This window comes from Rhineura floridana, chromosome 5 (genome assembly GCF_030035675.1).
Source record: "Rhineura floridana isolate rRhiFlo1 chromosome 5, rRhiFlo1.hap2, whole genome shotgun sequence".
NCBI classification, from domain to species: domain Eukaryota; kingdom Metazoa; phylum Chordata; class Lepidosauria; order Squamata; family Rhineuridae; genus Rhineura; species Rhineura floridana.
This window is the reverse complement of record NC_084484.1, coordinates 140,444,027-140,471,359: the sequence shown is the minus strand read 5'-3', so window position 1 is coordinate 140,471,359 and position 27,333 is coordinate 140,444,027. Positions and strand designations below refer to the sequence as shown.

The window sequence follows — 27,333 nt, the reverse complement described above, 5'->3', positions numbered from 1 at the left end:
CTTGCTCCAAACAAGAGGGGAGGACTTTTGCTGAAGCACCAGAGTGTCCTGCAGGCTTGCTGAGGGCAAGCATCTGCCTATAAAACACGTAGCAGATACCAAAGGAGGCTGAGGGTGGAGATACCAGGAAAAAGAGGGGGATACTCTTGCCAACTCCCATCTCCTCACACTCCTGCTGCTGACAATGCCCTTACTCAGAACGAGGGGAGAGGGCTTTTAGTGAAGCAAAAAGAAGCAAGGCTGGAAGGAAAGGCTGCTTTCTCCCTTCCTTCATGGCTGCTGGCCTGTCTGCCTTTCTTGGCTCCTGCTTCCCTGCTACCTTCTTTTAAAAATTGTTCTTATTTGAGAGGCTGCTCAGATCTCGCCTTTGGCCCAGATGGAGCCAAAGAAAGGAAGCTGAGGACTTGCTCACCCCTCATCTCTGAGGCTAAGTGTGTGTGCCAGTGTTCCCCCTTCCTTCCACCTACACTCCACCCCCTCATCTCTCTCTCCAAGATGCTGCAGCAGTTGAGGGCTTCCCCCCTCCCACATGCCCAAATGCATGCACGCCTGCAGACGCTTGCAGAAGGGGCAGGTGTGTTTGTGTGTGTGCGTGCGCTGATCTCTCTTCTGCTCCACTCTCATTCTCCATGTGTACGCTGATCAAGTCATCAGTTCTGATGATCATCCCAAGGCCTAGAACCACCAACCCCCTCAATCTATCCACCCTTGTGTCTTCACAATCTAGCATCCCCACCACTACCACATTGCTGCATCTTGACTATTACTATTTTTAAAAATGTAGGAGGTTGGCTGAGGCTGAGGTCCACATACTGCAGCTGAAATGTATTTATTTATCTAATTATTGCATTTATATCCCACCATTCCTCCAAGTTGCTCAAGATGGTGCACATGGTTCCCCCCATTTCCATTTTATCCTTAGACAGACCCTGTGAGAGAGGTCAGGCTGAGAGACTGTGTGGGGTCCAAGGCCACCTAGTGGGCTTCATGGCTGGGTGGGGATTTTAACCTGGATCTTAGACCAACACTATAACCCACTGGTGTTGGGAGACAGGACTATACATCTTCAGACTGTTGGGGGCGGGGGAGAGGGATCCCAATTTGATTGGACCTTTGCATTAAGAAAAGAAAGCAACATCTCCCTGTCTGAAGGGAGCTTTTTATGGAAAGGGATATTTGGAGACGTGATTTTGCCATGCACCATTTTTTCAATTAACAGAGACTAAAATTACAATTAGCATCAGGGGGATCACAAAATGTTTTGAGCTTACAAAGGAGGTCCCATACTCATAAAAGTTGGGAACCACTGCTCTAAAGAATCCTGGGAATGTAGTTTGTTAAGGGTGCTGGGAATGGTAACTCTGTAAGGGGTAAACTAAGTTTCCAGGATTCTTTGAGAAGCCATGACTGTTAAAAGTGGTATAAATATACTTTAAATGTATGGTGTGGATGTGACCTGAATGTTTCTCTGGTGCAACAGGATTTGGTTGGGATTCTATCCTGATCTTACTGGCATAGCTTGGGGAAAGGCTCACATTAGAACATAGGATACTTAGACCAGATCAGACTGTTAACTTGAGAGGCTACAGGAAAGGGCCATATCTCAGTGGCAGAACATCTGTTTTGTATGCAGAAAGTCCTAAGTTCAAACCCCAGCATCTTGACGTAGGACTGGGAATGTCCCCTGACTGCAATCCCAGAGAGCGACTGCTAGGCAGTGCAGACCATGCTGAACTAAATGGACCAGGGGTCTGATCTGGTATAAGGCAGCTTCCTGTGTTCCTATGAACTTCTTCATACAGACCAAATGCTCTGTCACTGAGCTATGATCCCTTCCCTATACATGAATAATAACAAACCTATGCTAGATTGTGCCTCTAATTTTAAATCACAAATTCCAACTGGACCAATGCATAATTAATACCAAGCTGGTGAGTACCTTTGAAGTTGCTTGATATATTCCCCCTCTGCAATTGTGGTTGAAATGGGAGAATTAATTACACAGAGTTCTCTGTTTCTGCGATATTTTGGATATATATTTATTTCTCTCATTTGTAAGTTTAAAAAAGCATACATTATTTCCCTTAAATCTGTTATATAGCCACTTAGTGATAGTTAAATTGGGCCAATCTGACATTGAATTACAGCAAAGGAGTCCAAGATAGACTTAAGAGATTCAGGCAAGTACATTCTTAAAATATTTTGTTACTTTGATCTAAAACCTTGTCTGACTTTTATTTTCACGATTGTGTGTCTGTGCGCATGTTTTCCAAAGTTAGGCTTTTAAAACTGTCAGTGGGCATAGTTCTGCTATACCTAATGTTTTCAGAGAGAATATTTATCTCAATGAAAGCTGACCATCTTCTTTTCACCTGCACACATTTAATGCAGTCCTTTTGGTATTTTATAAAACACAACATTGCAAGGCCAATTGTGAGGGAAGTGGGGAGTAGGTGGGATTTAAGGACAGGAAATCCAAGAGGACCTCCTGTTTTTGATGGAGACAATTTTAGTATTGCTTTTGGTTTGAGACCAGAATTTCTATTAGATACAAATGTCCTTGGCAACAGACGTGAAGCCTAAAAGCTTACAGATCTCTGTACGTTTTGGGAGATAGAACCTGCCACTGAAGTTTGCATGTAACATTAGGAGCTTTGAGTTTGGGTAAGTTCATATCAACAGTGTGTTTTCAATTTTGTAAAGCCAGCTGATCTCTGCAGATAAACGCTCACTGTGGTGAAATATTTGTGCCAACATTTTTTAAACCTTCATTACATTCTCATTCTTTTGAGCTGCTGCAGCCGACTCAGGGAGAAGGCACCAGCTTGCTAAAAGGAACAGCACTGGAATCAGTATTCAACATTCTGTTTCCACGATTAGCTTGCTAAACTTGTATAACTACTCAAAGTATTGGCTTCTATCAGAGCTTGGAAAAGTTACTTTTTTGAACTATAACTCCCATCAGCCCCAGCTAACATGGCCACTGGATTGGGCTGATGGGAGTTGTAGTTCAAAAAAGTAACTTTTCCAAGCTCTGGCTCCTATATCCAAAATAAGGATTACATTGGCTTGAGCCCTAAGTTGCTCTTCTGTTCATGCAAGGGACATCTGTGATCTCCTCCCTTTATTTGCAGCCCCTGGCACATATCTCACACTATTCCCAGCAGCGCTGGCTCTAGGTATTGTGGGAGCTTTGAGCAAGGTGCCCTCAAGCCAGTCCCACTCCTCCAAGGCACTACTACCCACTCATTGGCCCTCTGCCTTTGCCTTGCTCAGTGCCAGTGGTTGGCCACTGACTGAGGGCCTCAGGACTGAGAACAACCCCTCACTAGCCCAACCTGCTGACCAAATGCCAGGCCAAGATGGCTGTATGCAGGTTGATCCCATCTACAGCGGCTGGCTCGCTACTCATCACCAGCCTTCACCTGGTCTCTGAGAGAGGGTGAAGGGTGTCATGCTTAGAGCAAGATATTCTAGGCAATGTGGCCTGGAAAATTCCTGCACCACCATAACAGCAAATTATGGTGATGGTGCAAGCGTTCTCCTGGCCACCTCGCCCAGAATGCCTGGCTCTAAAGGACTCCTGATTTGGCCCTTTCTCAGAGCCCAGATGCCAAGGTGGTAGAGAAGCCACCAGCATTGCCAGTGCTATTTCAGACAGAGATAATTTTTAAAAATCTAAGAGAAGGGGTAGAGGGAAGAGGATTGGGGATGGGGATGGCAGGGGGGAGGTGGATGGCGGCAATGCTGCTGCAAAGAGAAGCATGGGGAGCAAAGGGAGTTTGCAGTGTGGGGAACCATTGGCCAGACCGTGCAGAGGGCCTTCTGAAGTCTGACACTGGTCCTGCCATCTGTGTCCAATCTACACAGCCACCCAATGGAATTGCATAGGCAAGGAAGAGGGTTCTGCTATAGGGCTTTGCTCTTATCATTGACTGCGTGCTCAGAAGCAGGGCAGGTGAATGGGCAGTGACAAGAAAGAGGGCAAGAAAAAGGAGGCTCCTCTAAAGAGCAGTAACACCCTGCCAGCTGCAGGTATGTGGACCTTGATAGGTGTCCAGTAATGCCTACCCCTGATGCTGGCCCCGATTTCTCACCCCACAGACTGATTACTCAGATTCACAGAAAGAAATTAGGATCCTAGCATTTAGTATAAAAATATTGTATAGCAATTTTTGAAACTTTTTATTTGTTAGAGTTTTTATGTTCTCCCCCCAAAAGACATCAAGAGAGAAATAGCAACCATTAAAGCTCAAGACTGAACTGGGAAGAAATTAGAAATGATCTAATTCACATTCTCAAAGCAATATGCAAGCCAAAACACAGCTAGCCTTTGAAATTTGCACTTTTCTGAATTTTGCAATGCAGTTCTCCAATGTGTACATAGGGGAAAGCGTACATTTGCAGTGTTCTCCAACCAAGTAATGTGTACAAAATGCATATAATAGGTCAAGTGTGCATAAAATGTATATATCAGTAAAAATAACATTATGCATTATAGTAGGAAACACAGATTGAAAAATGTGTACATTAAACTGCATACAAAAATGTGTTTATTGGGAGAATTTGCACCAACATGCTGACATATTTTCATGAGGCTTTTAAAAATAAGTAAATAAATTGCAATTTGCTTCAGAAATGTAGAGAAATTAATTTCAGACTGGAAAAATGAGACACTGAGAAAGCAAAATGGAGAGATTGGTTCATTTCAACCACAAGTACACATCTAGAATATTTATTTACAAGCTGCTAAAAAAAACGTTCAGGTCACCATCACCTTTTTCTCAAATAGGGTTCTATAGTTGTTGTTATAATTGTACTAAAATAATTTTATTTATTTTATTTATGACATTTATATTCCACCTTTCCTCCAAGGAGCTCATGGTAGCATCCAAGCATGGTTCTCCTCCCAATTTTATCCTCACAACAACCCTGTTAGGCTGAGAGTCAATGACTGGCCCAAGGTGACCCAGTGAGCTTCATGGCCAATCAGGGATTTGAACCCTGGTCTCCCAGGTCCCAGTCCCAGAATCCAAGGGCGGGTGTGCAATTCTCTCTGAACATAAGGATAGTTCATTTTCTTTTGTTTTTTAAAATCCATCTATAAAGTTAGAATACAGGAAGCGTTTGCTTCCAAAAGTGAATTGAGAACAGAGAATAGTCATACGCATAAGATGATTGTGGATACGATGAGCTAATGTCTACTTGTCCAAAGTGTTACTATTAAAATTCAGAATGCAAAAATGAAGAAGGGGGTGTTCATCCATTTATTACCAAAGAATTCCTTCCACCTAAATTGAACAACTAAAAAAGAACTTCAAGAGAAATCTTTGAAGGGATTTCTAAACATTCCATTGTTGCTACCCTTTTTCCATTTCAGTGAAAATAATTGCTTTCAGTGATTTTTTTAAATTCTCTGCATAAACACACCAATTTCTACAAATTATTCCTCAGAGCAGATTTCTCTCTCTCTCTTAATTTTAAGCACTAAATCATATAACAACCAGTTGAGTAACTGACTTGAGTCCTGGAATCCAAATTGTGATGAGTGCTCTGAGTTTAAAATCAATTATGTTCAGACTTAGTATCTGTAAGATGAAAATTTGGATTTCAAAAGATGGGTGTACTTACGTTAAGATTTTGGGGAAAGGATGGAGCTGTGGTTCAGTGCACTAGGGTTTTCAGAAACCTGAGTTCTTCATAAGACTTTGGTAAGCAATGAAAGATTTTTTTTATCACTAGCCCCTAGGAAAAAAAATAAGTTGAAGGTTACAGAGTAAACTGAAGGCGATGGTAGATTTTATGTGGAGAATCTGCCACTTCCCAAGTCCCGTTGGCTTGCAGCAGTCAGTGCAGAAGGTGTGTGTGTGTAAATAAATAAATACATAACAGTATATTAAAATAAACAATGCATCAAAAGGCCTAAGAACATGAAAATGTCTTCACTTGGCACTGCAAATATAGTATTGCTGAGACCAGGTGAAATTCTCTGCGAAGGGAGTTCCATAAATTGGGTGCCACACAACTGAGAAGGCGCTCTCTCTGATTCTTACCTGCCACATTCCAGATAGTAGAAACAACTGGAGTCTCCAAAGATGACCTCAATATATGGGCTGATTGATACAGGCAGGTTGATAAATTGTCGAGATTTAAGATCCAGTTGCATGAGTTGTTCCAGCAAAGATACAGGACCAGTTCAAACAATCTCTTAAGAGCAGGACTATGTCCAGATTGTGTATACATAATCTGGACATCAACCATGCATTGGATTTTATGCATTTATGTAAAGTTTAAACATGATATGACTGACCACACATAGAAGGCCAAGGAGCCAGATGACAGGATAGGTGCATCTGATGTGCAGAATAGGAAAATGCAATCTCAGCCCCAGATAAACACTCTGTGTAGCCTCAACTTGGGGAAAAGCTAAATCAAACAAGTCGTCATGATGGGATGATGGGGTCATGACCACAGCGGTGTGTTAAGACTTTGATTCATTATTGATAAGGACTACATTGAGTGAGTGTTTCTTCCTGACAAAGAGAAAAGACATATTAATGATGTTGAGTGTAATGTATAGTGTCTCCAGGATTCTGACAAGCGCACCTGGCGCTGACTTTGTCATCCTTCCTTTGTCAACTGAAGATGTTTTCATTTTCCCAGGCATTTGGACAGCTGTTTTCCCAAACAGTGAATTCATTTTTGCAATAATTTCCCCCCATTCCTTGTCCTTGCCATATTCTGTTCTTGCCAAAGCGTTAATCATGTATTTGCTAATGCTAATGACTGAAATAATGCTTTGAGGTTTGCTTGAGATGAATAAAGGAAAAAAATTACCTTGCAGCCAGTTCAATGGAGGAGGAAGGTAACTAGGATAGATGATGTTAGCTTTCCATGCATTGGATTGCACAGGCATGCTCCACTGAGAAATGGAAGCATTCACTGAGTCATGTTATGTCATCAAGTGATTAGATTTCCACCAGACACATGGCCTAAGCTCTCTTTGCCTGGATATTTATTCCTTGGGTTGGATGCAAGCATTAAGGGATTTTGATGATTGGTAATTTTTTCAAGTACAGTGGAGGACTGCACTTCTGTAGGTGAGCACACACAGCTCCCAGAATATGCACAGCCTTCTTCAAGCCTCTGCATACAGACCGTGACTTGTAAGGGTGTTCTTGCCACACCCACCATACCTGTTGCTAATACTCTGTTCCGGCACCACTAGATGTGTATATTATTGTTGTTGTTGTTGATTAAATTTATATCCCACCCTTCCTCCCAGTAGGAGCCGGTGTGGTAAACAAAAACACTCTAAAACACAATAAAAACAGACATTAAAATATATCAGAGCATATAGTCTGGGGGTTCTCCTGGATCCATCTTTGTCACTAGAGGCCTAGGTGATCTCAGTGGCTAGGAGTGCTTTTTATGAGCTTTGGCTGGTAAGACAGCTGCTGCCATTTCTGGACCAGGATAGCATGACCACGGTTGTCCATGCACTGTTAACCTCCAGGTTAGATTACTGTAATGTGTTCTATGTGGGGCTGCCCTTGAGGTGGGTCCAGAATCTGCAGCCAGTACAAAATGTGGTAGTGCGACTGCTCTCTGGGGCAGGGTATCACCAACTTGTCATTCCGCTGCTGAAAGAATTGCACTGGCTTCCTATTAGCTACCAGGTTAAGTTCAAGGTTCTAGTTTTGGTGTACAAAGCCCTACACAGCTTGAGACAAGGATACCTGAAAGACTGTCTTATCCCTTATATACCCAGTCTATCACTACACTCTGCAAGTGAGGACCTCCTGCAGATACCATCTTATCAGGAGGTCCATTCCGCACAACATAGGAAACAGACCTTTAGTGCAGAGGCACCTAGCCTTTGGAATTCCCTCCCCTTAAATATTAGACAGGTGCCATCTCTGTTATCTTTTTGGCGCCTACTGAAGACCTTCCTCTTTCAACAAGCCTTTTAAGTAGAGACCTTATCCCACTCTGCCTCTGTGTTATAATTGCTTTTTAACATGTTTTTAGAGATTTTTTAAAAAGACTTTTTAAACATAGTTTGTTTTTGAGATGTTTTAAGATGTGTTTTGTTCTTTGTTTACCACCCTGGGCTTCTTCTGGGAGGAACAGTGGGATAGAAGTTTAATAAATAGACATACATACAAACAAACAAACGTAAGATGAGCTGTGCTGGCGTAGAACATATTAGCCAACAGATACTTCTGGGAAGCCCACCAACAAAACATGGAGGTGATAGTCCTCCCTTGCTGTTACTCCCCCCCCAACCAATAAGTATTCACTGGCATACAGCCTCTGAAGATAGAAGTTAATAGCTACTGACAGACCTTTCCTCCATGAATTTGTCTAGCCCCCTTTGAAAGTCATCTTGTTTTAACTCCCCTTCTTAGACTGGCGGGGTGTTATGGAGTAGGGAAACCACATCATGTTTCCAGTGGAGAGGAGGGAAAGGCAATTCACTGCGCCAATCTGGGATTTTCTTTTAGCTGCAACTGGTGGATATCCTACCAGCAGCTCTTCTGCCCATCCACATATTTGGCAGATGATGCAAGGGGGAGATCCATGCCAGCAAAGTGACACTGGTGTCACTTTACAGGTGGCAGCCAAAATTAGGCTGGTGGTGACTGACAGGGCTAGGTTGGGGGAGGGGGCTCTAGTAAACATAGCCAACCCCTCTCCACTACAATCTTATTCCACTCCAGGGGGGATCCGTTCTGCATAGCCTCCCCAAATTTATCTTGTTTGTGACCACACACACAAACCAGGGATGGGGAACCTCAGGCCCAGAGGCCAAATGTGGCATCTGGCCCTCGGAACTTTTCCCATGCAACATACCTTATTGCTTCACACCCAAGTGTTTTTGCCAGGCTGGGAAGTGTCCTAGCACTCATGATGCCTCTTGCTTATCTGGATTATGGATAGAGAGGGGTGTGTGAAGGGATGTAGAAACTAGCCTACTGTTGCAACATAAAGTTTACATCCATTGCTCTGCCTCCTTTTGCCTCTGACCCTGCCCTCCACTGCTATGTGACACTCAGAGAGTGGCCAAGGAGGAAATATGGCCCTTGGACTGAAAAAGGTTCCCCATTCCTGGTGGACACACACATATTCACTATGTCCCCTGGCTCATGTGACTCTGTAGTCCCTTCTCCTTTTCACCCCACCACACAGCCTGTGGAGGCAACGTATACTAAATGTAACTTGTCCTAAGCCTGTAAGATGGTTTATATACAGTATTTTGATAAATGGATTTCGTTTCATTATCCTTATGTTTTATCTTAGTCTTATGGTAGGGCCACATATGCTATGTAACAGGGTGAAATTATATGCTTCCGGCAATGCCACCGGGGGCGGGGTGTCACATGGAGGATAGAGAAAAAGAGGAAGTCAGTGCCTGAATGGTGCAGCAAGACTTTTTAAAGGGTTGAGCCTAGGGGAGTAAGGATGTTGGAATGCTGGAAGATTCAGAACAGACAAAAGGAAGTACTTCTTCACACAGTGCATAGCTAAACTATGGAATTCACTCCCAAAAAGAAACAGTGATCGCCACCAATTTGGATGGCCTTAAAAGAGAATTAAGCAGATTCATGGAGGATAAGGCTATCAATGGCTACGAGCCATGATGGCTATGATCTGCCTCCAGAGTTGGAGGCAGCATGCTTCCGAACACCAGTTGCTGGAAACTGCAGGAGGGGAGAATGCTCTTAAGTCCTGCATGCAGGCTTCCCATGGTTATTTGGTTGGCTACTGTGAGAACAGGATGCTGGACTAGATGTGCCACTGGCTTGATCTAGCATGCTCTTCTTATGTTCTTATGGAGTAAAAATTTTATTCAGTTTGCATTTAAAGCCAAATCTATCAAATTCACACTTTCTGAAACAATGTGAGAACCAAAATGCAGCCCTCCTTCAAATTCACACTTATCTGAATTTTACAATGCAGTTCTCCAATCAAATGATGTCTACAAAAATGTATATATTTGGGGGAAATGTGTATAAAATGAATATATTGGTGAAAATAACATACAAAAATGCATTATATTGCGAGAAATTGCTTGCAAAAATGTGTATATTAAAATGTGTTTATCAAGGAAAATTTGCACTGAAATGTTAAACAATTTTCATGAGAATTTTTTTTTAAAAAACCACAATTTTCTGCAGAAATGTGGAGAACCAGATTTAAGATTGAAAAATGAGACACAGAGAGAACCAAACCCGATGTCCCTCCTGGTGGGGAAAAGTTTGTATAATGATTTTGCTGTTCTGTGACATAAGGCATACATTGCTCCTTCATCCTTTTTTACACATGACAGTTGCTCTTCGCCCTCGAGCCCTCTAATCACGTGGGTGTCCCTCTCAGGTAGAATTACAACCATAGTACTGTGGAGACAGTGGGGACTTCCCCACAGTGGGGAAAACAACCACAGCACTGTCAAAGTATGCAAACTTGAGCACCTTTGTGATATTGGCAAGCTCTCCTCTCTTCTCTTTTCACACTTATCAGCATGTTGACAGCCCTGTCAATTTGAACTGTTCCATAGCAGCCAAATGACCCTTGAATGTGAATGAGGTATTTAGGGAGCTATCTATTAGGTGAAAAGTTGTCAGTTCCTCAAATGCAACTTGTTATATTCCTTTCACTCTTAGCTTTCCAATGCTCCTTTGTCTCTCCAGTGCTACAAAACCGTTCAGAAGGAGGAGGAAGGCACACAGAGACACAAGCAGATTTATGGGGCATTACGACATAGATATATTTACAAGTAGACACCCTGCTTCAGCAAGATATGAGATGGCATATGTGGCTTCTTATGCTTGAAATGGTACTTGTCCATAAGTCTAAAGTTAGTTACCAAAGTATTATTTATCACAGTGCAGAGTTTCCCAAACTGTGCTCCATGGACCACCAGTGGTCCGTGAGCTTCATTCAGGTGCTCCGTGGCATGTCTGCATTAAATATTCACATTGATTTTAGTTATATTTTATTGCTTCTTTTATTTTTTTTATTGTATTTTACTATAGTACAGTGTGAATGCTGTGGAATGCAAATTGTAATGCAATAAAATACAATATAAGAAATACAAGAAGCAAGAAAAATAAAATTAACAATCATACAGCAGAGAGTGCCAGTAGTGTAGTAGTAAATTTAGAAGTGCAGGGTCCCTTCATGATAGTCACAGCCATACACACCCTTTTTGGCTACTGAGTTGTAGTCTTCTCCCACAACAGCAGATGTCCCTAGGAGCCAATCAGCACGAAAGGGAGGAGAGTTAGCTGCTGAAAAGAGTCTTCTCAGTGGCTGACTCACCTCCTTTCACTCTGTTTGGTTCTAATCAGCAGGAAAGGACAAGGAAGCATATTAGAAGATTCTTCTCAGAGACCAATACCTTTCATGCTGATTGGCTTGTAGGATGGATAGGGACCCTGCTGGGACCCTGCTCCCAAAATAGTAAAGGGTCTAAGACCCCCTGAGACCCTGGGCAACTACACCCCTGGATAGCACAGCATATTACAACAGACAGAAGAATAATTAAGTGGTCCACTAGGACCCTCAGCCATTTTTAAGTGGTCCTGGGAGAAAAAAATGTGGGAACCACTCTTATAGTGCCTTATAAAAAACAATTTATGAAGGCTATGGGTCTTGAATATACCATTTAATGAATTGCTGCACAAAAGGGAGGCCAAACTATAGAAGCAAACTAGGTAAAACTGTCTAGGGTGCCAAAACTCCAGGGGCTCCTGCCTCAGGTATGTAAATGTCTCGGAAAGAGAGACTTATTTGGAGGTGATGCACAGAGGCAGCTAAGAAGCTCATGGGCTTGGTATGATATATCAGCTGCATTTCAGAGGATATGATGAGAGCCTCTGATCTCCGCCAGCTGCCCAGAGCAGAAACACAGTTGTAATGGGAAAGAAGTAAAAAAAGAAAAAGCAGGGAGGGGAAAACAGGATCCCGTCAACTCTTGATCATTTAATGCACATTATTTTGCAGCTCGGCATTTGCTAAGGCACAGGGTTGGTGGGGGGACAGTAACATTTTAATTTGCCTAGGACAGAGGAAAAAACAGCAACCATGGGCCAGCTCTGACAGTACAAAGTGTGCTACAGTAGTAAATGATACATTAACTATCCACAAAAAACATGGAAATGTCTCAGCATTTCAGAGTGAACCTTCATCCCAGACCAGCTCTGAAAGTACTCGCCTTCAGGATGACAACCATTATTATATATAAATGTATTAATTACACTTCTGTAAAAAAAAACAGCATTCAAAGCAATGCACAATGTACAAAATATAAAATGCAAACAATATGAAAGTACAATCAAGAAAACCAGCACACTTAAATCAGTGAATACTGAATACCACAAAGAGACTAAGGGTGCAATCCTATGGTCAGTGGAAGGGTGTTCCAAGGGACATAGGACTGTGCAGATCTCCCTCTCTGTAGCAGACTGGGAGATCTGTGAGTGGAACAGGAGGCTCATCCATTGGGGCCTTCTTTTTGCAGCTGCTGAAACTCTGCTGCTTGTTGGTACTCCAACAGCGGTAAGAGGGGGAAAGGGGCACGTTTGGGTCACTATCTGCACTTTCTGGAAACATTTGAAGACATTTTAAATTTTGTTCTGAAAAGCTTTCCTAGTTGGATGAATTTGGCCTCTGCCATGAGTGTCTACTTTGTATTGTGTGTGTTTTAAAATATGCTGTTTTCTGTGTTTTAAACTCTTTTTTAGCTTGTTTTATTGAATGGTGAGATGCGTAAATAATATTGTGGCAGATCCGGGGAAGCTTTCCTGAATGTGTGGGAAAAGTATGCTGGTCCTGGAAAAAAGGCAATGGGAAGGGGTTAAAAGGGGGGAGAAATGCTAGCTCCCCCCATTTTCCTCTATGCCAGCACAAGCCTGGAAAGACTTTGGATTTGGTGGTTCCTCTGTCTTGGGTTTCTCCTCTCCCACCCCCTTTTGATTGCTCTGCCCAGCGCAGCAACAGAATCAAAGTTCAACTTGTAATAGTCAGCAGCTAGGGATAATAATGCCTTTGCTTTTCTGCAGAAGCTGTGCACAGACATTGTCACCTGGACCTCCATAGGACAGGAATTCCAGAGTGTTAAGGATCACCTTATTCCATGTCCTACCTCATCTTAACTCAACCATAGTTTAGATTAATCACCGTTTAGAGTTCGGTCGTAAAACTAAACTGGGGTTATCGAAACCTTTCGACGACTTCTTATGGTTGCACTGGAGGAGGAGAAAGTAGGTGGGGAGCGTGCCAACTGTGGGGGAGGTAAATTTGTTGCCATAATGTTAAACCATGAATTGGTATCATGCTCAAAAACAGGGGGAGGCTATTTCTAGCTGGCTTTTATGTTAACTGACTCTGAATCCTTCTAAAGGGGAGATGAGAACGTAAGGCTCTAATTACATTTACCCTGTTTCAGACCAGTATGTAGTTTTTTACAGAAGAACTTAAAGCATATGAATTTACCACAAACGTATACTAAAGCAATGTGAAGGATTAACGATTAACAGCACTAAATGGGTGGCCATAGCCATGCAAGCACTACCGATTTCTAAATAATTAGAAACCCCAATACCACAGATAACTTCCTGTGCAGCTCTGAGCTTAAGCCAGAGACAGCAAGGCGCTCCTTTCCCTTCATTCTTTACTTCACCTCATTATGCCAAACAGTTTTCTTGCTTGCTCAGATAGAATTAGATTTTTCTTATTTTCTCAGATAAGGCAGTAATTCAGGTCCATTTTAAAATTATATTTAATTTCATTCATTTCCAGGGCTTCAATTCTTTATGACGACAAAAGCAATGGGAAAAACAGCAATGACAGTCTCGGTGGGGATGCCATAATTTTGTCTGGCTGACATATAGACAGGGATGCAATATTTCCTTGTGGCTGTTAGCCTCTGCAATCCTCCAGTAACATAATGTGTTGTTATTGCCCACTCTGGCAGCTGCTAAATACCTAGAGCACTTACAGACTGTCCCTATTTTGGGGTGGGATTCAATCAGGTTGTACAATAGGTGATTGTTGTATAATGAAGGATGTTGGACAATTCTGACAAAAACAGAAACAGGAGAAGAAATTGTTGGTGTCTGTTTATTCATCCCATGTCCGGAATGGATCAATCCAGCAAATTCAATCGGTATTTGCTGCTGTTGTTGCGTTCAGTGTGCAAATGATATGTAATTATGTTTTCCTCCCATTTGCTTTGTGTTTCCCTTGCACTGAAATGCGTGGGGTGGAATAACATAATGAAAAAGTGACTTGCATAATTTACATAATACATAGGTAAGTTATGTAAAGCTGCCACATCAGACAGTGAGATTAACATAGTTTTTGGTGGAAGATGAACTACAGCAGAATGTAAACAGTGCTGATGCAACAAATATAGGGTGGAATGGAAAATGATTCATGTCCCTCTGTGCAATTCAGGCTGTACAATTATAGTTGATTGGGAGGTCTTGCACAACAAACCCTCTTCCCAAAAAGATCAGACTTTTTTACAATAAGGACAGTGATGGGAAAATGCCCTGGAAAGTGTGGGATAACACTTGCTTTAACACAACACTAACCTCCCCGTAAACAAATTGCAAGGAAAGCTCACTAAAATAACCCTATCCAATCTCTGTGCAAATACATCAGGATGAATGTTTAATAAATAGTCATCAACCAGTTATGCCAGCATGCTTGCATGTAAAATACACACAAAACAACTCTAAACATATCTTCTCAAAAATAAACCCTGCTGAGATCCATGAAAGTGGCTTCCTATTTTTATGTTTGTAAGTTCTTTTAAATTGTTTTTAAGGATGCATTTTAAACTGTTGTAACCCACACTGGGACCTCAGAGTGAAGGGTAAGTAACAAAATAATAACGATAATGATAATAGGATTGCATGCATCAGGTGATGACTTGTATGTGTGAAAGCGGCATCACAGACCAATAAACACACACAGAGTCCTTGCATCACCTGGTATCATCACAAATACAATGGGTTGAATCTAGGCTAAGTTAGTGAACTTGAAATCAATAGAACTTAAGTAAACCATGATTAACTTACCTCATTGATTTCCAACTAACTCAGTCTGGATTGAACTCAATGCTTTTCAATATAGGTAGTTCACATGCCCATGAATGGTGAAATAATTAAGTCATATGACATTAAGAAATATACATGCAAGTGTGGACAGAACAATCCTAAGCTACTTAGACATATCTTAAGAAACTTCACAAACTTTGCCAGGCAGGCAGAGGTACCACAAGCTACTTCTTTCATAACAACAGCCTCTGGCTGCCTTCACAAATACTTGACTGAAGGAATACGTCAGTTAATAGTAAGCATGTACCACAGCAGTGTCTGAACTGAAGACATTCTTCTTTTAAACTGTTTAGAGCAATTTTTAAATAAAAAAAATAGCTTAGAAATCCATATCTTAAAAGTATATAAAAGTATGTACAACAGCCCCAATAAAGTTCTTGATATGTGTGCTGGTGAATTCCCAGCCTCTGTAGACATTCACTACAATGGCTTTGGGATTTTAAAGAAAATCTGTTATATCTGCAGTGCAGTGTCAGAAGCAACCCTAACATTAATACAGCAGCAAAAACAAAAGACAAAACAAAACAAACCCTCGGGAAGATATGATGCTTTATTGCCCATTAAGATTATTTGGCAGACCTACTGGGTTTGATCCATGCTAAGAGTGCAATCCAAAACCTGGCTGCTGACCAGCAGGGCTGCATGGAGGAATGGGGCCACTGCCAGCTCTGCACCCCAGCAGCATACTGTGATGGGAGGAAAAGGGGTGGGGAGGAACATTGTGTCACCAATCTGGAGCTGCTGCAGCTATAGAGCCCAGATCATTGCTGTTGCATGACAGCAGTAAAACTGACTTGAGATCATATGGATCTCAGGCTGGCTTAGCCCCTCTCATTTCCTGCCCCTGCAACAACCCTTCTGGGGTCTTCTGCTGGCTGCTCCAGGCAGGGATTCCACAGGTGGCACTGTCACCTGCCTACGTGTTGGCTTAACCAGCAAAACATAGCCAGCAAAGCTGGGTGGAGGGACACCTCCATCCCCATCCAACCCTCCTTTCACAAGGGAGGTTTGGATTACTCTGTCCATTAGTTGCACTTAGGCAGCAATCCAGAGTTCCATCCAGGAGCAGCAGGGCAGATTTGAGTGGTGGACCCACTGTTATATCTGAAGCCCTGCTACTCAGGGATAGAATAAAGGAAAAGGAAAAGCATCTTCTTCCTCCAGTGCTTCCCAGCCACATGGAAGAAGGGAGTAAAGGAATGGAGGTGAGCTTCATTCATAGAATCATAGAAAAGTAGAGTTGGAAGGGGCCTATAAGGCCATCAAGTCCAATTCATTCACACCCTCCTCTTCTCAGCCATATCTCCAAAGGGGAGACACTCAGTATTTTGTCACCACTGAACAGGTGTCTTCAATGGACTGTTGTGGTGGTGGTGGTGGTGTGTGTGTGTATGTGTGTTGATGCCTTTGGATTTTTAACCTAAATATTTTTTCCAGTTCTGCAAACCTTGGGGTTCCACGGAACATGGTGATACTTCCCTCTTGTTACTCAGAAACCCCACTGTGCCTATATACTTGTCATAACTCAGCTCAGTTCTTCATATATTTTATATTGTCAAGCTTCAAACTCTGCTTCAGTTATAGCTCTGTGATGATTCTGGATGGTGCCACAAACAGGAATGGTTCAAGATACAAAAAAGTATTTTTCATGACTGCAGTTGTAAAATACAATGATGTTGGAGATAATTAACAACATTGTACTAAATGGATGATTCTTTCAAAATTGTGTTTGTTCTTAGGACACAGGACCGTAAGAATATAAGGGCATGTTAACCAATTTTCATTCTATAATTTCAGCAGAATTAAGTTCTATATTAAGGATGATGCCCATTTAACACAGTGGGACTTACTTCCAACAAAAATTCACAAAACTGTGCTGTAAAGGAGACTCAGTGCATCAGTGAACTGACTCAAAGGACATATATTAGCATGGTCTTTCTGCAATTACATGTATTGTAGACAAAGTGATATTCATTGCAGCTTAGTAACAAATTATACAGATTCTCTTGGTCGTATACACAATTAATAAAATGGTCTGGCAAATCAGAGGATGTTAGCAAATGTCTACAAGTGAAGCATTTATGGATTTCCCTAATATTTATCCAGAGAAACATAGCTCTCACATGGCAGAGTACAATACATTCTTTGACTAACTTGAACTTACACAGACAGAAAGTATGTTTGCATGGAATGGGATCGCAATTAACAGTCAGGTTTGGAAGACTTTCAAGCCATAAAGAGTGAGCAGGATTTGATGAATCATTCTGAAAAAGATCTGCTACTGCTAGCTCTCAAGAAAAATGACTTAATATGCCATAAACTGGAAGATTTTGAATGTCAAGCTTAAAGTGTTTTTTTCAATACTTCAAACATGGGTGGGAACCTGTAGCCCTCCAGATGCTGTGGGACTACAACTCCCATCATCCCTAACTGTTGGGCATGGTTGTTGGGGTTGATGGGAGTTGGGAGTCCAACAACATCTGGAAAGCCATAGGTTCATCCTTGTCTTAAGATCTACAGATACTACAAGTGTATAATAATAGCATCTATCTCTTCCAATAGATTCTGAAATAATGACTGCCCTCTTGGTGAACTTAGAAAAGTGCAAATAATGCAATTTCTTCAATTAGCATGTAATGTCAGTTATCATTAAAAGTTCTCTATAAAAAGCATTTTTATTTTTATTTGCAAAAATGTCTGTGTCACTGATATTAAAAAAAATATCCTGACAGTGAACAACATAAGGTCAACAATAAAATTACATTCATAAAACAAATACAAAAATGCATCAATAAATTAATGTGACACCTATTTGTATATCATAATACATGATGACTGCACATGTGGGTTTTGGCTACATACACATGCTGCAATAAATTAATCTCAGCTGTCATCACACATTATTATTTATGTACAGGATGAACATTAATTTCCTTATGGAACTGTTTCATGTAGGAATTTTATAACTTATGCTGTTGCCATTACTATTAAGAATAGTTTTCTCAGCAAAACTGTTATGGGGCCAGCAACATATCAGACTTTCACTAGTGTCAAGTATGGCATCCTTAAGCACAAAAAAGCTTTTGATAAGATAAAGTGGCATTTCATTGTCACCATCTTAACCTGATCAGAACCCAAGCTGGGGGATGGGGGGGTACAATTTACTGGGTCTAGAGCGAGGGAGGCCAAGCCTAGCCCAGGCTGCAACTCATTACAATAAGGGGGAAATTGGGTTAAATTGTGGATCAGAACAATTATATTTATTTTACATTCTGTTCAGTCCTAAAATATGTGACAGTAGACCCTGAGGGACTGAAAGAAGCTTCTAAATGTCTACTTCACAAATATCCTACGGATTTGTCATTTTCTGTGCAATATTTTCACTGGGGGAAACAAAATTCTTTAAATCTGCTATGGTAAAGAGTGTGAACTACCTCCATTTATCTCATTAAATGAAATTTACACACACAAAAAACACTCTACGGGAACAAATTTTCAGACTTTTTTGCACACTGACAAACTAGCACTCATCAAAAACTGCGGTGTTCTGCTATGGGTCAAGAACTATTAAGCCACTTAGCTATTTTGTCTATCAAATATGACCTTGCATGAAGTCCTGCTTCTGAGGAAGTAATTCATGATTTTGCAATGGAAAACAATGGAAAAATAAAGTTTTAAAGTGAATTGGATTATTTTTAAAATGTTTTCAACTGTTGGTACATTAGAATACCCCCCCACACAAAAATCAACAGGATATTACCATTATTAAGACCAAAACAGTTACAAAACAATCAGCAAACTTTGTAGAACTCTTGAGACTGGATGTTATGTTAAACAAAAATAGCAAAAATGAGGGAGAGGAGAGTGTTTTGGGATATGGTAGAAAAGCAGTGTGGGCTATGGTATGATTTCAGAAACATCGAAAATGTAACTTCAAATTTAAAATAGAAACTTTTCTTTCATGACTTATGAGATTATATGCAGTGCTTTTGGGGGGTAAAAAAATGAAGTGCCACTATTCATATCTTGATAAAAGTGTGGTGGGTGCCAGCAACAAATGGCTGTTATGGTCTGCAAAAAAAGAGGTGCCATTATTCTCTACTGGTGAGTACCATTAAAAAAACAAAAAGCCCTGATTGTATGTGTGCAATGGGAATGTGGTATGTGTGTGTGGGAGTTGTGTTAACTATTTTATTTTATTATTTATTTATTTATTTATTAGATTTATATCCTGCCCTTCCTCCCAGTAGGAGCCCAGGGTGGCAAACAAAACCACTAAAAACACTCTAAAACATCATAAAAACAGACTTTAAAATATATTTCAACAAAGTATCTTTTAAAACATATTAAAGCAAAACTTCTTTAAAAACATCTTTTTAAAAAGCTTTAAAAAGTCTTAAAAGCAATTCCAACACCGACACAAACTGGGCTAAGTATTTAAAAGGCTTGTTGAAAGAGGAAGATCTTCAGTGTGTGTTGAAAAGATAACAGACATAGCATCTGTCCAATATTTAAGGGGAGTGAATTCCAAAGGGTAGGTGCACTACACTAAAGGTCCACTTCCTATATTGTGCAGAGTGGAACTCCTGATAAGATGGTATCTGTAGGAGGCCCTCACCTGCAGAGCACAGTTATTGACTGGCTATATAATGGGTAGAGCCAGTGTGGTGTAGTGGTTAAGGTGTTCGACTATGACCTGGGAGACGAAGGTTCGAATCTCCACATAGCCATGAAGCTCACTGGGTGACCTTGGGCCAGTCACTGCCTCTCAGCCTCACGAAAACCCTATTCATAGGGTCGTCATAAGTCGGAATTGACTTGAAGGCAGTACATTTACATTTTACATATAATGGGTAAGATGATCTTTTAGGTATCCTGGTCCCAAAGTCCTGTGTAGGGCTTTGTACACCAAAACTAGAACCTTGAACTTAGCCTGGTAGCTAATAGACGGCCAGTGCAATTCTTTCAGCAGCAGAATAACATGTTGGCAATACCCTGCCCCAGTGAGCAGTTGCGCTGCTGCATTTTGCATCAGCTACAGCTTCTGGATGAACTTCAAGGACAGCCCCACATAGAGCTTATTACAGTAATGCAGCCGAGAGGTTACCAGTGCATGGACTACAGTGGTCAGGCTATTCCTGAAATGGCCGCAGCTGTCTTACCAGCCGAAGCAGGTAAAAGGCACTCCTAGCCACTGAGGTCACCTGGGGCTCTAGTGACAAAGATGGATCCAGCAACATCCCCAGACTACAAATCTGCTGTTTCACAGGGAGTACAACCCCATCAAAAGCAGGTAACTGAACAATTATCTGAACTCAGGAACCATCAACCCACAGTGCTTCCATCTTGCTGGGATTCAGACTCAATTTATTGGCCCTCATCCCGCCCACCACTGAGTCGAGGCAGCGGTCCAGGACTTGCATGGCCTCTCCCAATTCAGATGTTACAGAGAAATAGAGCTGGGTATCATAAGCGTACTGCTGACATCTGGCCCCAAATCTCCTGACGACCCCTTCCAAGGACTTCATATAGATGTTAAACAGCATGCGGAACAAGATGGTACCCTGCGGCACCCCACAGCACAACTGCCAGGGGGCCAAAAGACAATCATCCAATGCCACTCTCTGAAAATCAATAAATAAACTCAATCAATCAAAATGACCTTGGAGATAGGATCAGAACCACTGTAAAACAGTGCCTTCTATATTGATCTCACTAAGTTGGCTCAGAAGGATACCATGGTTAATAGTATCAAAAGCCACCAAGAGATCAAGTAAGAGTAACAGGGTTGCATTCCTCCTGTCCTTCTCCCAATACAGATTATCCATCAGGGCAACCAAGGCCAATTCAGTCCCATAACCTGGCCTGAACCCAGATTGGAATGGGTGAAATAATCTGTTTCATCCAAGAGTGCTTGCAATTGCTGCACCACAACCCCCTCAATCACCTTCCCTAAAAAGGGTGTATTTGCGACTGGGCGGTAGTTGTCACAAACCAATGAGTCTAGAGTGGGCTTTTTCAGGAGCAATCAGATCACTGTCTCTTTCAGGGCAGCTGGAACCACTCCCTCCCACAACGACTCATTGACCACATCCTGGATCCACTCAGTCAAACCCCCGCAGAGAGCTTTAATAAGCCAAGAAGGGCAAGGGTCAAGAGGACACATTGCTGGCCGCATCATCACAAGCACCTTGTTCACGTCATCAGGGTGCATCATCTGAAACCAACTCCAAGAAGTTGCAGCAGATGTTAGACTGGACATCTCACTGGGGACTACAGTAGATATGGATGGGGCATCAAGATTGCTACACAGGCGAGCAATTTTACCCTCAAAGTGCTTTGCAAATAATTCACAATGGACCTCCAAAGGGTCTAAAACACAGTGGGCCTTCAAAGGGTCTAAAACATGTTAAGAGCCTGAGATGCCTTGCTGTTCCACAGAGTGATAAGGGTCTAAAATGGTGGCAGAGAAGTGAGCTTTCTTTGCCGCCCTCACCACCACATAGTAGGCATGGTTATATTTTACTTGTGCCCAGTCAACTTCACAGCATGCCTTTCACCACTTGTGCTCTAGCCGTCGTTCAGCCTGTTTCATTGACCTTAGTTCACTGGTGTTCCAAGGTGCAAACCAGGCTCCACAATGCTGAAGAGGGCGCTCAGGAGCAACCATGATAAGAGCCTGATGCACCTCACTGTTCCACAGCGTGACAAGGGCTTCAGCAGGATTACCTGCTCTTTCTACTGGGAATTCCCCCAGGACATTCAGGAATCCAGTAGATTCCATTAGTCTCTGGGGGCAGACTGTGATGTCCCTGTATATATATGACTGTAAATATGGTAAGTGCGGGTTTATTAGAGTGTATATGGTAAGTGGACTGAGTGAGAGGGGGGAGTACATGGGCTGGAATGCTGAAGAATGTTGTATTATGATTGGCTGAGCGTTTGAGTGTCTGAAGGTATAAATGAGAGGATGACAGTTGGTTGAGAGTTCTGTTGGTGGGAGTTCTGAGGGAGGCTGTTGGTTGGTTTTGTGGGTTGGATTGGATTAGGCTGGTAATGAGGCAGGTTATTGACGACTAGTAACATAAAGAGTAACACAACTTATGAAACCACACGCTTGTTGACAATACCTTTAAGTAATCTTGTTATTCCCTGTGTATATAAATAAATAGTTCTTGGTTTACCAGAATGCCTGATCCTTGGCTAGGTTACACAGACCAGAAGGGTGGGCAGGGCATATACCAAGGTTGGGAAACAGTATCAATGGTGGCAGTGGTGAAGAGATAGTGTAACATCATCAGGTATCCAGAGCAACCCAGGGCTGTAATCTTTACAGGCACAAAGATACAGGGGGGTTGTGGCCTGCAAGTGCACCCAGACACAAAGTATCAATAGGCCTGGAGGAGACCAAGGCACAGTCTTAAGGCAATATTGAATTACTGGGAGTGACTGGTGGTGCTGCCTAGCAGTGGGATCTTGAGAGATCTTTGCTAGAGCCGGTGAGAGAACCATTTAAAAACCAGGACCCTGAGGTGGGACCGTGACAAGACGGTAGCCACAGGTGGGATCCTAGCAGGTGGTGGCCTGAGGTGGGATCCTGACAGGAAGGGTCCTGACACAGACCATCTTAATTTGTCCACCACCCCTGTAGGGGAGGATCAGACCTGTAAGTCTAAACTTCACCAGGAAGTGGTCTGATCACGACAATGGGGTGACATCCACTATCCCATCTCCAGACCATCCCTTCCTCCATCTGGAGCAAAAACCAAGTTGAAGGTGTGCCCTGCCCTGTGCATCAGGCTGGTGACAAGTTGAGACAGCCCCATGGTCGTCATGGAGTGTCCTGCGCAGAGTGAGAGACACGAGACGGAGGCAAGACTGGAATTAATTCTTGTTTTATTAGTGTAACGGTTACTCCCCTCCCTGATCCTCCTGGGAGAGCTGGGGCTCAACATGGAGGCCATGAAGTCCCAAGCTGTAACACTAGAGGCAGCCTCAGCATGAACACTGAAATCAGCCAGCACTATCATTCTGGGCTCCTCCAATACCCCAGCCGAGACGGCCTCCATCAGCTCGGTCAGAAAAGCTGTCTCCTTGGCCCGTTACCAGGTGCAGGCCCTCACAGCCAGCTGCAAGACAGAGTGGTTTCCTGATGACAGAGATAGAAATTCTGTAGACCACAATAACCCCTCCCTCCTGTCCCTGCAGCCTGTGCTGGTGTTGCACCGAGTATCCAGGTGGGCAAAGTTGGATCAGATCTCCCAGGTCTCAGTAATGCATACCAAGTCAGCACTTTCATCCATGATCAAATCATGGATGGGTGTGGTCTTACTGTGTACCAATGTGGTGTTAAACAAGAGCACAGGGGGCACATTTCAAAGTCTAAGAGAGTAGAGAGAGTGCCAGTCATAAAATGGCTGCAATGGGGAATGGCATACCACAAAATTAGAGAGTACAGTCATTGCTGCTGCTTCCCCTCCCCTCAGACAACTTCATGCTTACCCTGTCCTGCTGGTACTGATTGTGGAGATGAAGGCACAAGAACTCTGTTTTCCCCATTGCCAATTCTAAACCAAAGACTAGGCTGCCATCCCTTACCAACTTACCTGGGTGTAGGCCCCATTAAACACAAAAAGACTTATTTGTGAAGTAGACAAGTATATCATTGTACTGTAAGTTACACAGCAAATTATTAATGAGTTACAGAGAATAGTCCTCTATCTAATAGGCTGTCAGAGGTAGGGATCTGCACTTCCCAAAACACTTTGTGGATCGAAACACAGCTGTCCTTTGAAATTTACACTTCTATGTATTTTTCAGTGCAGTTCTCCATCCAAGTAATGTGTACAAACATGCATATAGATGGAGTAAAGTGTGCATAAAAAGGCATATATCAGTGAAAATAACATACAAAAATCCATTATTTTAGGGGAAATTGCTTTGTAAACATGAATATATTGGGCAAACTTGCATACAAACACATTCATATTAGGAGAAATTTGCTGGTGAATTTTCATGAGGATTTTTTTTAAATTGCAAACTGATGCAGAAATTTGGAGAACTGTCCATATAAATGGAAAAATGAGAAACCGAGAGAAACTGAAATTGACAGATTTGCCCATTCCTAGTCAGAGGACAGTTCTTTATTTGAAGGTATCCTTTCCAATCTAAGTCCAGTTTAAAGACAAAGAACCATTAAAAAGGAGCCATGAAACTGCTCATCAACCGTCAGCACCTGGACAACAGCAGACTTAACAGGCAGACAGGTCCATCTGGTCACAATCTTCCCCCCTATAGTGAGATGTACTGTGTTTCTATTAAAATTATAGTAATTATTTCCAAATTTGCATCAATACATAAAATTAGCATATGCAAAATTTATGCAAATATGTGCCATTTTTTGTCTTTTTTTGCATAATGCATTTTCTCTGTTTTGGTCAGCGCAAGTGAGCATTCTATCCAGAGGTAATATCAGTTCTTATTGTTTTGAACGGAATGGAATTTGAATTTGACAGTTTTCCTGCATACAGATCTTTTCTTACAGTTCATACAGTCCTCTTCCACTTATTAAGCACAGAATTCTGCATGTGTAGATGACTGCCTATCGCAGCTAAAAGAAATGCACAGGAGTGACAGCTGTATTCATTTTATACAGGACCAATTTCTACCATGTGAAGTAATGTGAACTAACAAGAGCTAGCAATGGCCCCAATCTTGCCCATTTACTTCAGTTTCCTATATGCTTGTCTAGCATTCTATGTTTAAATGAACACTTCCACCCATATGCTTGTCTAGCATTTTTCCGCCCATGAACACTTGCAGCCATACTGGATCATAGAAACCCGAGACAGCAGCAAGTTTGAGAACTGTGGTTGCAGTAAGAGTTCCACAGTGTTAAAGTTTGTTTGTTTCATATTTCAGATGACCTGTTTATTGATCATGTGGCAGATATTCCAACCTAGCTGGTCCCAGAGATGATGGAGGTTTCAGAGCTAATATCCATATTAATAATTCCCCTCAACCAAATCGGGCACAATTAAATTTAATACACAGAGAATAGTCATCCCTTTGTCCATTCATGATGGGCCCACCATCATGGCATCTGATAGAAAGCAGAACATCTCTGGAGCCACATTGAAACATCTCCAGCTATAAAACCATAAACTTCAAGCTTATCTCAATGACATAAAATATCAGAGTAACTACCTTAAATTAGGAGTAATTAAATCACACTGATAATAAGACCATTAATTACCTGTATCATAAATTGTTAAGTAGTTCCATTTAGTTGGACAATTGTTTGTATAAAAATGGAAAAACATTCCTAAATGGCTAATTTGTATGTTCAGATGCATACCAGATATCTTCCCATGTCTCAGCAATTTAATATGTTATTCTGTAGCTGAAATTTATAGTATTTTTAATGTATTCAGATATATTGAGGAATGTCCCATCCCGTTATATTTTAGAATAGTTAATTTTTCTCTGACAACTGCGATAAGCAGCAATTAAGCTAGGAATGTTTCATAAATCTGTGATCTTCAAATAAAAATTTAGTATAAATATTCCTCCATTTTAGTATCAAACCAGTCTTCTCCTAGGAGAGACTCACTAACGCTTGCATCCCTAGATAACCTTGTAAGATCCAGATAACTAAGCGAGGTACCTCAGCTCTGCATCAAATAGGCTGCATTAATGTGTAATATCTATGCTATATATCAGAATTGTAGATTGGTTACGGTTTAAGATATGTAATGAACTTACTTTTATTTTAATTCTATGCTGATTAACCTTTATTCTTTTTTATGGAATGCTTAAATAGTTTTATAAGTAAAGGAAACTTGTTTAACTGCTCTTATCTGTCTGAACACTTGTTCCCGAATCCTAAATTTCCTGCATGCTAATACAAGGAGGGGGAGCTTCCTCTCTCGCCTTTGACATGGCATCTGCATCAGGGAAAGCTAAGGTGCAGCTTAATTGCCAGGCTCATGGCCTTCTACATAGACAGCATGCTCAGATTTCTACCCTGAACAGAGCAAATTTGTCACAAGCATTCATCCTAATTTGCTTGCAGGGAAATTAGACAATAACTATTTAATGAACTTTCACTCTGATTTCTTTGCGAGGAGGTTAAATGACATTGCATCAAAAGTGTTATCACACTTTCCAGTGCATTTTCCTGGCACTTTCCTTATCACAAAAAGTCTTCTTTTTTTTTGCAAAGAGGGTTTGTTGCACAAGAACACCAAATCAATTTTAAATGGAGCACCCTCAGTCTTCTGTGGTATTATTTTATAACCATGTGTAATAGCAAATATTGCTCAGCCTTTGATTTAACAGGAATTTTAAAATGTTACAAAACATAACTTTCCATTAAAACACTAAACACATAAATTGTTTTTTAAAAAAACACACAAACATGCCAACTCACTTCCTTAATTTTTTTCCACCTTCATATTTTTATTCTCTAAGAATTGAAAATTTGGTAGTCTTAAGAAAAGCCTTTAAAAAGCCTTTAAATATAAGAACAGATACCAAGATTGCTGAAAAGCATCCTTATTGTCCAGAGGGAGACACTGACATTCTGAAAAAAGCTGTAGCAATGTCTGTCTGTGTTGGGGGAGGGGGGAGGCAGAGCAGGAAGTGTTTCCCAGAAAATTCCCTGGGTTTTGATTCAAGATGCTGACCTGACATATGATCTTGTACAAGTTGTAAGAACACAGCTGAGTCTTCTTGTGGCTCCAGTTTGACAGCTTTTAAAGTAGCAAACAGTCAGATAGTATGACTAGGTTCAGAGCTCTAAGCTTATTCGGTCACAAATTATTTGGGGTGAACTTTAGATCTACTGCAATATGCTGTCATTTTCCTATATAACAATCCCTGTTGGTCACAGGGGAATTTCACAAGGCAAAAACAGTTCCTTCTTTTAGTTATATCTGTACTAGTATGACTACCACCGCTTTGAATTATCCTTGGATTGAGAGGAAGAGATTTACTTTAGCACTAAGGAACATACCTATGCATGGAGAATAGTAGATTTATCTGCTCAGTAAAAAGGTTGCTCTCCTATAAGAATCTCTGTGCTAACCCCTTCCTGTTCCTGTTATTATTGGTTTATTGTGTACAAATGGACAGAGAGCTACTTCACTTCAGGTTTGTCATGAAAATTGTGATAAGCTTCTCTCACCTTTAAAAAGTGGTA

At 41.5% G+C, this 27,333-nt stretch overlaps 1 protein-coding gene across 5 annotated transcripts in view; it reads right to left on the bottom strand.

Annotated features, from left to right (window-relative positions):
- The window catches only part of COL8A1 (collagen type VIII alpha 1 chain), a 166,360-nt gene that overhangs the window by 40,547 nt on the left and 98,480 nt on the right, over positions 1–27,333 (bottom strand). For 3 of the 5 annotated variants that reach the window (XM_061628247.1, XM_061628246.1, XM_061628248.1), the window contains exon 2: positions 5,632–5,745. The exons of the other annotated variants lie outside the window; for them this stretch is intronic. The gene's annotated coding sequence lies outside the window, so the exon portion shown is untranslated. The remainder of the gene's footprint in view (positions 1–5,631; positions 5,746–27,333) is intronic. 5 annotated transcript variants of the gene reach the window in all.